General features: G+C 34.8%; 1 pseudogene; it reads left to right on the plus strand.

The window, feature by feature from the left end:
* The first annotated feature begins 5,546 nt into the window (after positions 1-5,546).
* Positions 5,547-7,055, plus strand: LOC125350882 (annotated as a pseudogene).
* The last annotated feature ends 3,381 nt before the right edge of the window (positions 7,056-10,436 follow it).

Consider the following 10,436-nt stretch of genomic DNA (forward strand, 5'->3'; position numbering starts at 1 on the left):
ACTCTTGTGTTGTCTTTTAAGTAAGCCATATCCTTGTACATTTCTTGAGATAACAACATAGCCAGAGGTCAAGATGAACTTTGCGGTTGGCTCCCTACAGATCACCTTTACAATAACAATTTAAAAATCACTTTAAGTAAACATAAATAAATAAAACTGATAATTGAATCAAAAGAGAGAAAACAAAACGTGAAATATTTTAGTCATATTCTTACTTTCGTTACTCATATCATTATACAAGGCCCCATACTTATCAGTTAAATTCTTTTTGTTTTCAAATTTTCCTATGTGATATGTAATTTAGTTAATTTCATAGACATATGAATGTGAGTGTGTGTGTGTGTGTGTGTGTGTGTGTGTGTCCTCCCTGAGTCCTGGGGTTTGAACAGGTCTTTGGAGCTGTCCCTGAGCTTTTGTGCTCAAGAATATTGCTTTACCGCTTGAGCCACAGTACTACTTCAAGCTTTTTAGTTCCTCTTTCTTTCTTTCTTTCTTTCCTTCCTCCTTCCTTCCTTCCTTCCATTCTTTCTTTCTTTCTTCCTTTCTTTCTTTCTTTCTTCTTTCTTTCTTTCTTTCTTTCTTTCTTTCTTTCTTTCTTTCTTTCTTTCTTTCTTTCTTTCTTTCTCTTTCTTTCTCTCTTTCCTTGCTTCCCTTTCCTTGCTTCCCTTTCCTTCCTTCCTTCCTTCCTTCCTTCCTTCCTTCCTTCCTTCCTTCCTTCCTTCCTTCCTTCCTTCCTTCCCTCCTTCCTTCCTTCCCTCCTTTTATTGATAATTAAGTGGAAATCAGTTTTATGAGCTTTCCTGGCCTAGTTGGCTTCAAACCATGATCCTCAGATCTTGGCCTCCTGAGAAGCTAGGATTACAAATGTGAGCTACCTGTGCCAGTTTTTTTTTTAACAAAGACTTTAAATTTTTTCTAACTTTAGACAATGTGTGTAATATAGATTTAGATTTCCATTTTAAGTGCATTTTTGTTTGATTATTATTTGTACCCACCAACATAATGTGTACTTTTCTTTTCAGAATTCCTTACGATCATTTATGGTTTGTGGTTCTGGAAGAGCTCCAGTCAGATTACATATGATAAACATTTTGCCCTATTTATGCAAGAGTTGAGTCAGAGGCCATGCAATTTACCCTAAATGGAATAACCACAAACCATAACAAATATTAATGTAAACATATAAATATATTTACTTAATCTTGTCTTAATAGTCCCCTAGTGGACTTAATATCTTAATGCAATTCTATGTGTACCAGGAGAATAAAATCAGTGAGAAAGTGTTTTATTGATTCAAGGATAATTGACTTGAAAATCTTGATCTACACCTTATTGTTAAAAATGTACTTCATATATTTTTAAACCCTGTTTTATGCTTCTTGTTTCCATATAATCTTAAATTTTTCATATGCAATTTTAATCTTCTTAATCATGCTATGAAATGTAAATTCTCAGTCCTAGTTTCAAACTTCACAGAGTATGGTAAGATTCACATGATTTGTTTCTTATCCCAAAGCCAGTAAATGGTGGGACAGGATTTGTGCCAATATTTCTGATTTATGTAATTTCTATTATTTAAATTTCCATATCTCTTATAGGTTAAGATATTTTCTCCAAAATCCATGCTCACCAAGAGCATCATAATGTGACTGACTGCACTTGGATAAAGTCCTCACTATTATAACTTCTGCAAGATCTACCCACTGAGCCCATCCTAAATTTAACAATAGGACACTGTGAACCTATGAAAGAGTGAGTACATAGGAAGGCACACTATAAGGCCAAGTGACTATGTGTGCAGAAACGAGAAAATTTGCACAACCTATGAAATTCCTGAAACCACTAGAAGGTGGATAATCTGAAGTCAGATTTTTATTTATTTTTTATTTTTTGCCAGTCCTGGGGTTTGAGCACAGCACGTGAGCACTGTCCCTGAGTTTCATTTTGCTCAAGGCCAGCACTCTACCACATCAGCCTCAGCGTCACTTCTGCCCTTTTCTGTTTATGTGGTGTTGGGGTGGGGAATGTGGCCTAGTTGCAAGAGTGCTTGCCTTATATACATGAAGCCCTGTGTTCGATTCCTCAGCACCACATATATAGAAAACAGCCAGAAGTGGCACTGTGGCTCAAGTGGCAGAGTGCTAGCCTTGAGCAAAAAGAAGCCAGTGACAGTGCTCTGGCCCTGAGTTCAGGCTGCAATACTGGCCAAAAAAAAAAAAAATGTTCCTTGCTATTTATGTGATGTTGAAGAATCAAACCCAGAGTGCTAGGCAAGCATTCTACCACTAAGCCACATTCCCAGCACCAGAATTTTTTCTTAAAGAAAAAGTATGGTCTTTGATTTCAGACCACTAGACTCGAGGTTTGTGGGAGAATAAATTTACATTTGAAGCCATCCATTTTCTGGTTACTGGTTACAGCAGAAGTGCTAAAATAAGGAAACACCTTACTTTATCTTTATCTGTAGCACATGCCTAAAATATTTACACGTGGCATTAGTAGACAGAACTGTTTATAAGATAATCTGAAGTGACATAAAGTGCTGTGAAATTTACTGAGAATAACGAGGGAATCTAGACCCATCTTAGATAATTATGAATAAAAAGTGGAGAAAGGAAAGGAAAGAATTCACTGTGCTTTTTGAAGAATCATTGTATGATACATCCAGTTAACATTTGCAAAATGATAAAAAGTTCCTGCCTGATTTTGTCATGGACATTAATGGTGGGATGTAATAGAAAAATAAATGAAAGTTTATGAAATAACTTTAAAAATAGAAAAATATTTTACATATTACATTAATATATTTAAATGCATGGAGAAAATAAGATGGTTTTAGAGTAGATTGGAAAACTTGGGATTCATTTATATAAAGGATTGAAAAAACCCAGCAAAATAGTGGTTATACGGGGGTTAAAGAATATTATCACACATAGCTGAACAAAAATAATTAACTGCATTATTTAACGCATGTGTCTGGGTTTACATAACATCCACAGAGTGGCTCAGTCATCACCACAAATAATTTGAAAACATTTCATCATTCCAAAAGGAAGTTTTATACTAATATATAGTCATGTCTCATTCCATATTTTGTCCGGCTATGAAAGACTACTTATTTACCTTCTGGGGATGGAAATGTGGCCTAGTGGTAGAGTGCTTGCCTAACATACATGAAATCCTGGGTTTGATTCTTCAGTACCACATATACAGAAAAAGTCAGAAATGGCACTGTGGCTCAAGTGGTAGAATGCTTGTCTTCAGCAAAAAGAAGCCAGAGACAGTGCTCAGGCACTGAGTTTGAGCCCCAGAATTGGCAAATAAATAAATAAATAAACATATAAAAGTAATTTATCTTATCTGTACATGTTTGCATAGTTCTAAATGTATAGAGAGATAAATATAGATATAGGTATATAGATATATAGATATATAGACATGTATATATTCATTTGTGACTAGCATCTTAAATTTATTTTACTATTTCCATAGTTTCTTCTATAGCCTTAGTCAATACTTTCTTTGTATTGCAAAATAATATAACAGTGGTTAATTTTAAATTAAAATGCTTTCATATATCTTCAGTAGGTTAGTGCTTGGGCAGTTTCCACAGTTGGAGATAATGTGTGAAGTGGCAATTTCTTCTGAGTATGAGTGGAATTAATTCTTTGTGTATTAATTCCATATTTAACAGCTTGAAATGTTGCCAACTTGTTTTCCAAAGTGTTTCCCCCATTTTACCTTCCCCAGTAAAAATATATGGGGATTCTTTCTCTTTTTACAATTTTCAGGCTTATTTACATGTTTTCTGATGTTAATGGAAAAGCATTGCATATTTTACACATTATGACATTTTTCTCTTTCCTACATGAGAACAATTTTGAGAAACTTTAGATATATTAAAGATTTTAATAGTATACTTTTCACTAGGTACACATGTTTTACTGTTAAGAAATATGTGTAAGTCCTTTTGTTGTCATTTCAGAAATACCTTCAAACATATTGTAAACATTGAAATCAAAAACTGTTGATAGAAAACTTTAAAAATAAATATAGGAAAGAAGATATACAAAATGTGAAACTGTTTTGACAAATTATGACAATGTTGAATATTGCCAAAAACATAATGTGTGCAATCAAGAATAAAAATATTGATATCATTTTATGGCTCTTATAGGATTATGATTTCAATTTCTTTGGGGGTAGAAAGATATAAAAGTACAGAAATTAAAAAATGCTAATATTGTCAACATCCAATTCAATTGATTATATATATGATATATATGATGTATATGCAGTTCTTTGAGGATTATAAAGTGAATTCTGTAGTCATTACTTCAAAGAATCAAGATTTTATTTGTAAGTAATATTGATACAGCTTGCAGATATATGACCATTTTCTAAGTATGGTCATAACCAAATTTAGAGTGCCTGATAAATATATTATTGGCAGTTTACCTAGTATTTATGTACACTAATTTCATTTAAAATATTTAATTTGTTCATTTAAATCTTAATTTATGTATTTCAGGATACCATTTACCCTAGAAAGGAACACCAGTATAAACTTCAAATTATTCTTCCTTGACTGCATAACAAAGAAAACGAGAGGATGGGTTCTTGACACAAGATACCAACACATTTATGTATTTACTTAATTACTTAACTTTGGTATTATAGCTTGGAGTAAGGCTCTTATGCACTAGGCAAGCTCTCTATCACCTGACCACAGCTTTAGCTCCCAAAATTTATTCTCATAAAACTTTAAAAAATAAAGAGAATTTACAATTTTTTAAGAATAGAAAATAATCAGGTGCTGGTAACTCATGTGTATAATCCCAGTTCCTGTAGAAGCTGAGATCTGAATATTACAGTTGAAAAACCCGTTTGACAGGAATATCATGTGAGTCTCTTATCTCCAAAGAACCAATAAGTAAATAAAATACTAACCCATAAGCACTAAAGCTCAGGGAACCCCCAGCTTCTGAGTTCAAGCCCCATGATGACCAGCACAATAAAAAAGAGAATAAGAGTACATGTTAAAAAGATAAATATTCTGGAGGATCTAGTGCAAGAAAATTTTCAGTAGGGGGTGGTGGTCCCTGTTTGTATTCTCACCTTCATAAGACTGATAGGAAGGAGTAGAGGATGAGTAGTTTGAAGTCAGCCTAGACTAAAATAAATAAATGTTAAATTTAAAAATAAAAAAAATAAGGCACAACAGAAGGGAATAAAGGCAAAGAAAATTGTATTTTTGGAAAAAAAAAACTTTTAGAGGATGAGTATAGATTGCCTTTCTAGAACATTTCTCTAAATTCATGCTCCAAACAATGACAGTTTTGTTGTTTAAATGAAAAAGTCTAAATGTTTCTTTGTTATAAAACATCATAATTGGCAGTTGCCAGTGAGCTGGAGAGAGCCATGGGCACCAAGCCGCTATAGGTGACTTCCCTGGATTATTAGAGTAAAAAACAAAAAAAAACAAAAAAAAAACAGCAACCAGAGACCTCAGGCCCCATGTCAGTTGTAAACCTCTAGAAAGGGCAATGGCTGTGGCCCTGGCTTGTGCCATCCAGGCCTCCTTGAATCAGGGCTCTGTGCTGCAAGAGTATGACACAGACTGTGAAGTTTTCTGCCAACGTTTCAGGCAGTAACAGTACACAGAAGTAGCTGGACCTCAAGAAGCTTTCAACAAACTGTAGGAACTTTGCTGTCAATGGCTAAAGCCAAAGATGTGTTCTAAGGAACAAATTCTGGAGCTGCTAGTGTTGTAGCAATTCCTAACAATTCTGCCAACAGAGACCTGGGTGAGGGAACACTGTCCAGAAAACAGAGAAAGAGTTGTGTCCCTGAAAGAAGATTTACATAGAGAACTTGAGATACTAGAGAAACACATCAACATGGATTACATGCTCTTGGAAGAACTGTCACCGGTGGGGACAGTACCCATGCCACCAAATATGCACCTGGAGTCATTTGCACTCCAGATAATGGGATATGTCCAGGATCCCACAGTAGGAAAGGCTGGGATCCCACAGCCAGGACCACAGGAGATGGACTACGGTGCTGCTGGCCAAAGCCAGCCCTTTCTGGATCCTGGTTATCCATTACCAAAGCTTGATGTAAACTTCCCATTGGATCATAAAGAGCCATAGGTGAAGGAATTACAGGATTCCAAAAAAAATGAAACAATTACTTGATTCCAAAATAGGTTGAACTTGGTATAGAAAATGAAGGAGATGCTTCAAAACAGAAAAAAAAAAATAACTGGAAAATATGTATCCATTTATTGTAACTTTAGAGGGGAATGTGCTCCAGGGTCCCATTTTACAGAAAGATTATGTCCACTTAGAAAATCAATGGGAACCCTCTCCGGAGGATTTACAGACAGATTTAGAAAAACTTGTAGTTCCTCCAAACTCTACTCTAGAAGAGACACCGGAGACCTCCAATCTGGAAGAAGCCTCTCAACCCTAAGCCTCCAAAATAAGAGTCCAGAAGAGAAATCACAACTGACTGGGCACCAGAGAATTCATTTCAGAGAAGAACCTCATAAATGCCCTAAATGTGGAAAACAATTCCTCCGTAGCACAGACCTTTATAGACACCAATGACTTTATACAGGAGAGAGACCCTATGAATGTACAGTGTGTAAGAAGCGATTCACTCAGCGGTCACACCTTATTGCACCAGAGAATTCATTCTGAAGAAGAAACATATAAATGCCTGGAATGTGGGAAAAGTTTTGTCATGGATCGAGTCTTAAAAGACATCTGAAAACTCATACAGGTGAAAAACCTCAAAGATGTCATAATTGTGGGAAAAATATTAGCCGCTGACAGCACTTACTTTGCATTAGGGAACACATACTGAAGAGAGACCTTTTAAATGTAATTATTGTGGGAAAAGCTTTAGACAGAGATCAAGCCTTGTTATTCATTTAAGCCTTGTTATTCATTCATGGTGGTGGGGGGGCGGGGAAGCCATCTCAGTGTAGTCATTGTTCAAAATCTTCATACAGAGAGCAGGTCTCTATGGTTGTGTATCATTTCTGAGTACATTGGAAACCGTGTATACTGGTATTTGAACTAGGAAATAGAAATGGAATACCAAAATTGAGAGACACAGGGTAAAAAAACACAAACAACTACAAAAGCAATACTTGCAAAATTGTTTGGTATAAATGAATTGAACAATTCATGGGGGGAAAGGGAAAGTGGGAGGGGGGAATGAGGGAGGAGGTAACAAACAGTACAAGAAATGTATCCAATGCCTAGCGTATGAAAGTGTAACCTCTTTGTACCTCAGTTTGACAATAAAAATTTAACAACAAAAAACTACTCGACACTCTTCAAAAAAAAAAAAGAATTATTAAGGGAAAGAAGTAGATTGTACAAAAATTAACACTAACCTAAAAAATTGTAGCCTATAGTAGATTGTTTTAGAAGAACTTTATAAGAACACTTTCTTATATGGTAGCTTTAAATACCTTCCTTCTACATGACTTCTGTTCTACCTATTCTTGCAACATTCCTACATGTGATTTATCCTGTGTATGCAACATTTTTTATTGCAGTGGCAAGTTTTGTGATCCAATGCAACCATATTATACATATAAACACAAAGCATGTAAATGATGACAGTCTCTGTAAGGGTAGGGTCAATATAATGGATAATTATTTCTATCTAACACATCTGTTTTATCAGTACCATACACATTCTGCTATTATTAAAAGTAACTATGTGACCATAAAGCTTTAGATGTTTCCCCCAGTTCACAAGTTGAATTTTGTCAAACAATAAAAATGTGTCAGGAGTATGAAGATAAATATTTGCCTGTTATGATAAAAATTGGATCATTGACATTCGAATTTTTATGTATAAAGAAGTTAGGACTTTTAACTTTGACTTGAGAGTTTAGTAAAATTTTGTTACCTTAATTTGTCTGGTATGGTGGTTAGAGCGAAGCAGTAATTTTGTAATTAAGCTCTAGGTCTGGGAGAAATCACTTGAGAGTTGAAATTGTACAGGTGGGATCTAATTTAATTTAGATTGATGCAATGACTTTTTACTGTCCTTTGGTAATATGACTTTCAGTGCTTCTGAAATTGTACCTGTTCTTGAATTCAGTGTCACACACAGTAAATGACATAGACCACTTAACTCTGCAAAATATTCTTTTTTTTTTTTTTTGCCAGGATGGGCCTAGGGCTCAGGACCTGAGCACTGTCCCTGGCTTCTTTTTGCTCAAGGCTAGCACTCTGCCACTTGAGCCACAGTGCCATTTCTGGCCATTTTCTATATATGTGGTGCTGGGGAATCAAACCCAGGGCTTTATGTGTACGAGGCCAGCACTCTACCACTAGGCCATATTCCCAGCCCTCTGCAAAATATTCTGTAGTGAAGTTTGGAAATTGCTAACTAGCTATTTCCCCTACCTAGATTCATAATGCATATCAGTTTGTGAGACTGTTGGAGAGTTTCTAGCCTAGTAAAGGAAGATAAATCATCTCTTTTGGCTCAGTGTTTTTCAAACCTATTTGATCCTAGAACTTTGATGTACACCTAGTATTAACTTACAGAACTAGTATTCTGCAATCACATTCTCAAACACACTGCCTTATAAAAATATCTTTATAGCTATCAGTGTGATCTTTTTTGATACCAATCTGGTTATCTCTAGCTATTTCAAGAGTTTTCTAGAAAACTCTTTAAAGATATACATCTCTTGTATCATACAAACATTGTTTGAAGGAGATGAGAATTGCTAATTCACATAATTTATAAATTTCCCAGTGATTCTCAATGCCTCTGAATTCTTCTTCTTATTACATACACACAGACATTCATACATATCATTTTAAAGAGGTAAGGATCACTAATGCAGATGGTTTATAACTTATGATTCTCAACCTTTTCTAGATTTGTTACAATTACACACACACACACATACACATATATTGTTACTTATATAAACATTCTCATATAATCATAACAACTAAAATTCCCATAAGGAAGAAGTCTATGAATCTGTTAAACTATTGATATGTGAAAATATCCACTGAGCCTAATTCCTTGTTATATTATAGAAGAAATGGAACATTCAAAGTATTTTCCCTTTATGAAGATTTCCAGCCATCCTTTCCTTAAACTAAGAGTAGGGAAACTACATCACTTCTCTGGCATTAAAGTTCTTGGAAGTGATGTCTAAGTATTTTGGGGTTATGTACTATGTGTCTAACTAGTCCTAGGCTTAATGGAAACCAGTAATGATTTCATATGTAGGACTCATTAATGGTATACTATCTCTAGTTAAACAAGAGTCGGGAAACAAATGGAAAAAATAATGCAAGTGACTTCATAATTAAGTGCCAAATCATATCAAGTGCCAGAGCCAGGATGTGACTTTAATTTTTGGTATCCACATCCCTGTATTATGCTGCTATAAGCCTGAGGTTAAAATTGAGATCCCGGTAGCAATAAACCTAACACAGGAGTCTGAATGAAGAGATGAAAAATACTGAATATAATGGTTTCTCTTTCTCTCTTGTGGAATACCATTCAAACCAGAACACTGCCTTAGAATGCATGTACCCAACTGCTCTGTATTTATATATTATTTTAATACTGTGGTAATGTATAAAAGATTATAGATATACTAAAAGCGTCTATATAAGCATCTATATATAATAAAAAGATTATTGTTTAAGCTCAAATGGTTTATTTATTTGCTATTCATTGTAATTCAAACCCATTAGCACTTATAGAAAACCAGACTTGCTTCTTGTTCCTGATGGATGAAGAATTGTCCCGTGTTTGTATATAGGGGAGCTGTGGTTATTGATCATGCATTGAACAAGTTTCATAAGGCTACTTTTATCTTTCAGTTCAATTGTACATAATTTTGTTACCATAATTTCTCTTATAGATGTTCCATCCTTGAAATATAGGACACATCCTCAATTCATGATGTGCATAATGAATGATATGTTAAAATTGTATGAGTACCTACTAAGTGAAGTGAGCCAAACCTAAAGAAACATGGATGCTATGATTTCCCTCATAGGGAATAATTAATATATGTTTAGGTCAGTCATACCAGAAGATGACAAGAGCCCAATAACTATGCCCTTATGAATACATAAGATGATGCTAAGTGAAATGAACTCCACGTTATGGAAACAAGTGTTTTATCAGTGTTGTAATTATTTTCAACATGCCATATGAAACAGTAACCCTCCACCCTCTTTTTTTTTTTTTTTTGCTTTTTTATTCTCTCATATTCCTTTCCCATGTTTTTACCTACCCCTGCTATCACTTACTGGGTCTTAGTACCCTGGGTACTGTATATACATGTATTAGAACTAGGGAAGGGAAAGGGAATACCAAAATCGAGAGACAAAAGGTAAAGTGACAAACCATTCCAAAAGCAATAC

The sequence above is a fragment of the Perognathus longimembris genome, chromosome 4, assembly GCF_023159225.1.
Source record: "Perognathus longimembris pacificus isolate PPM17 chromosome 4, ASM2315922v1, whole genome shotgun sequence".
In the NCBI taxonomy this organism is placed as follows: Eukaryota; Metazoa; Chordata; class Mammalia; order Rodentia; family Heteromyidae; genus Perognathus; species Perognathus longimembris.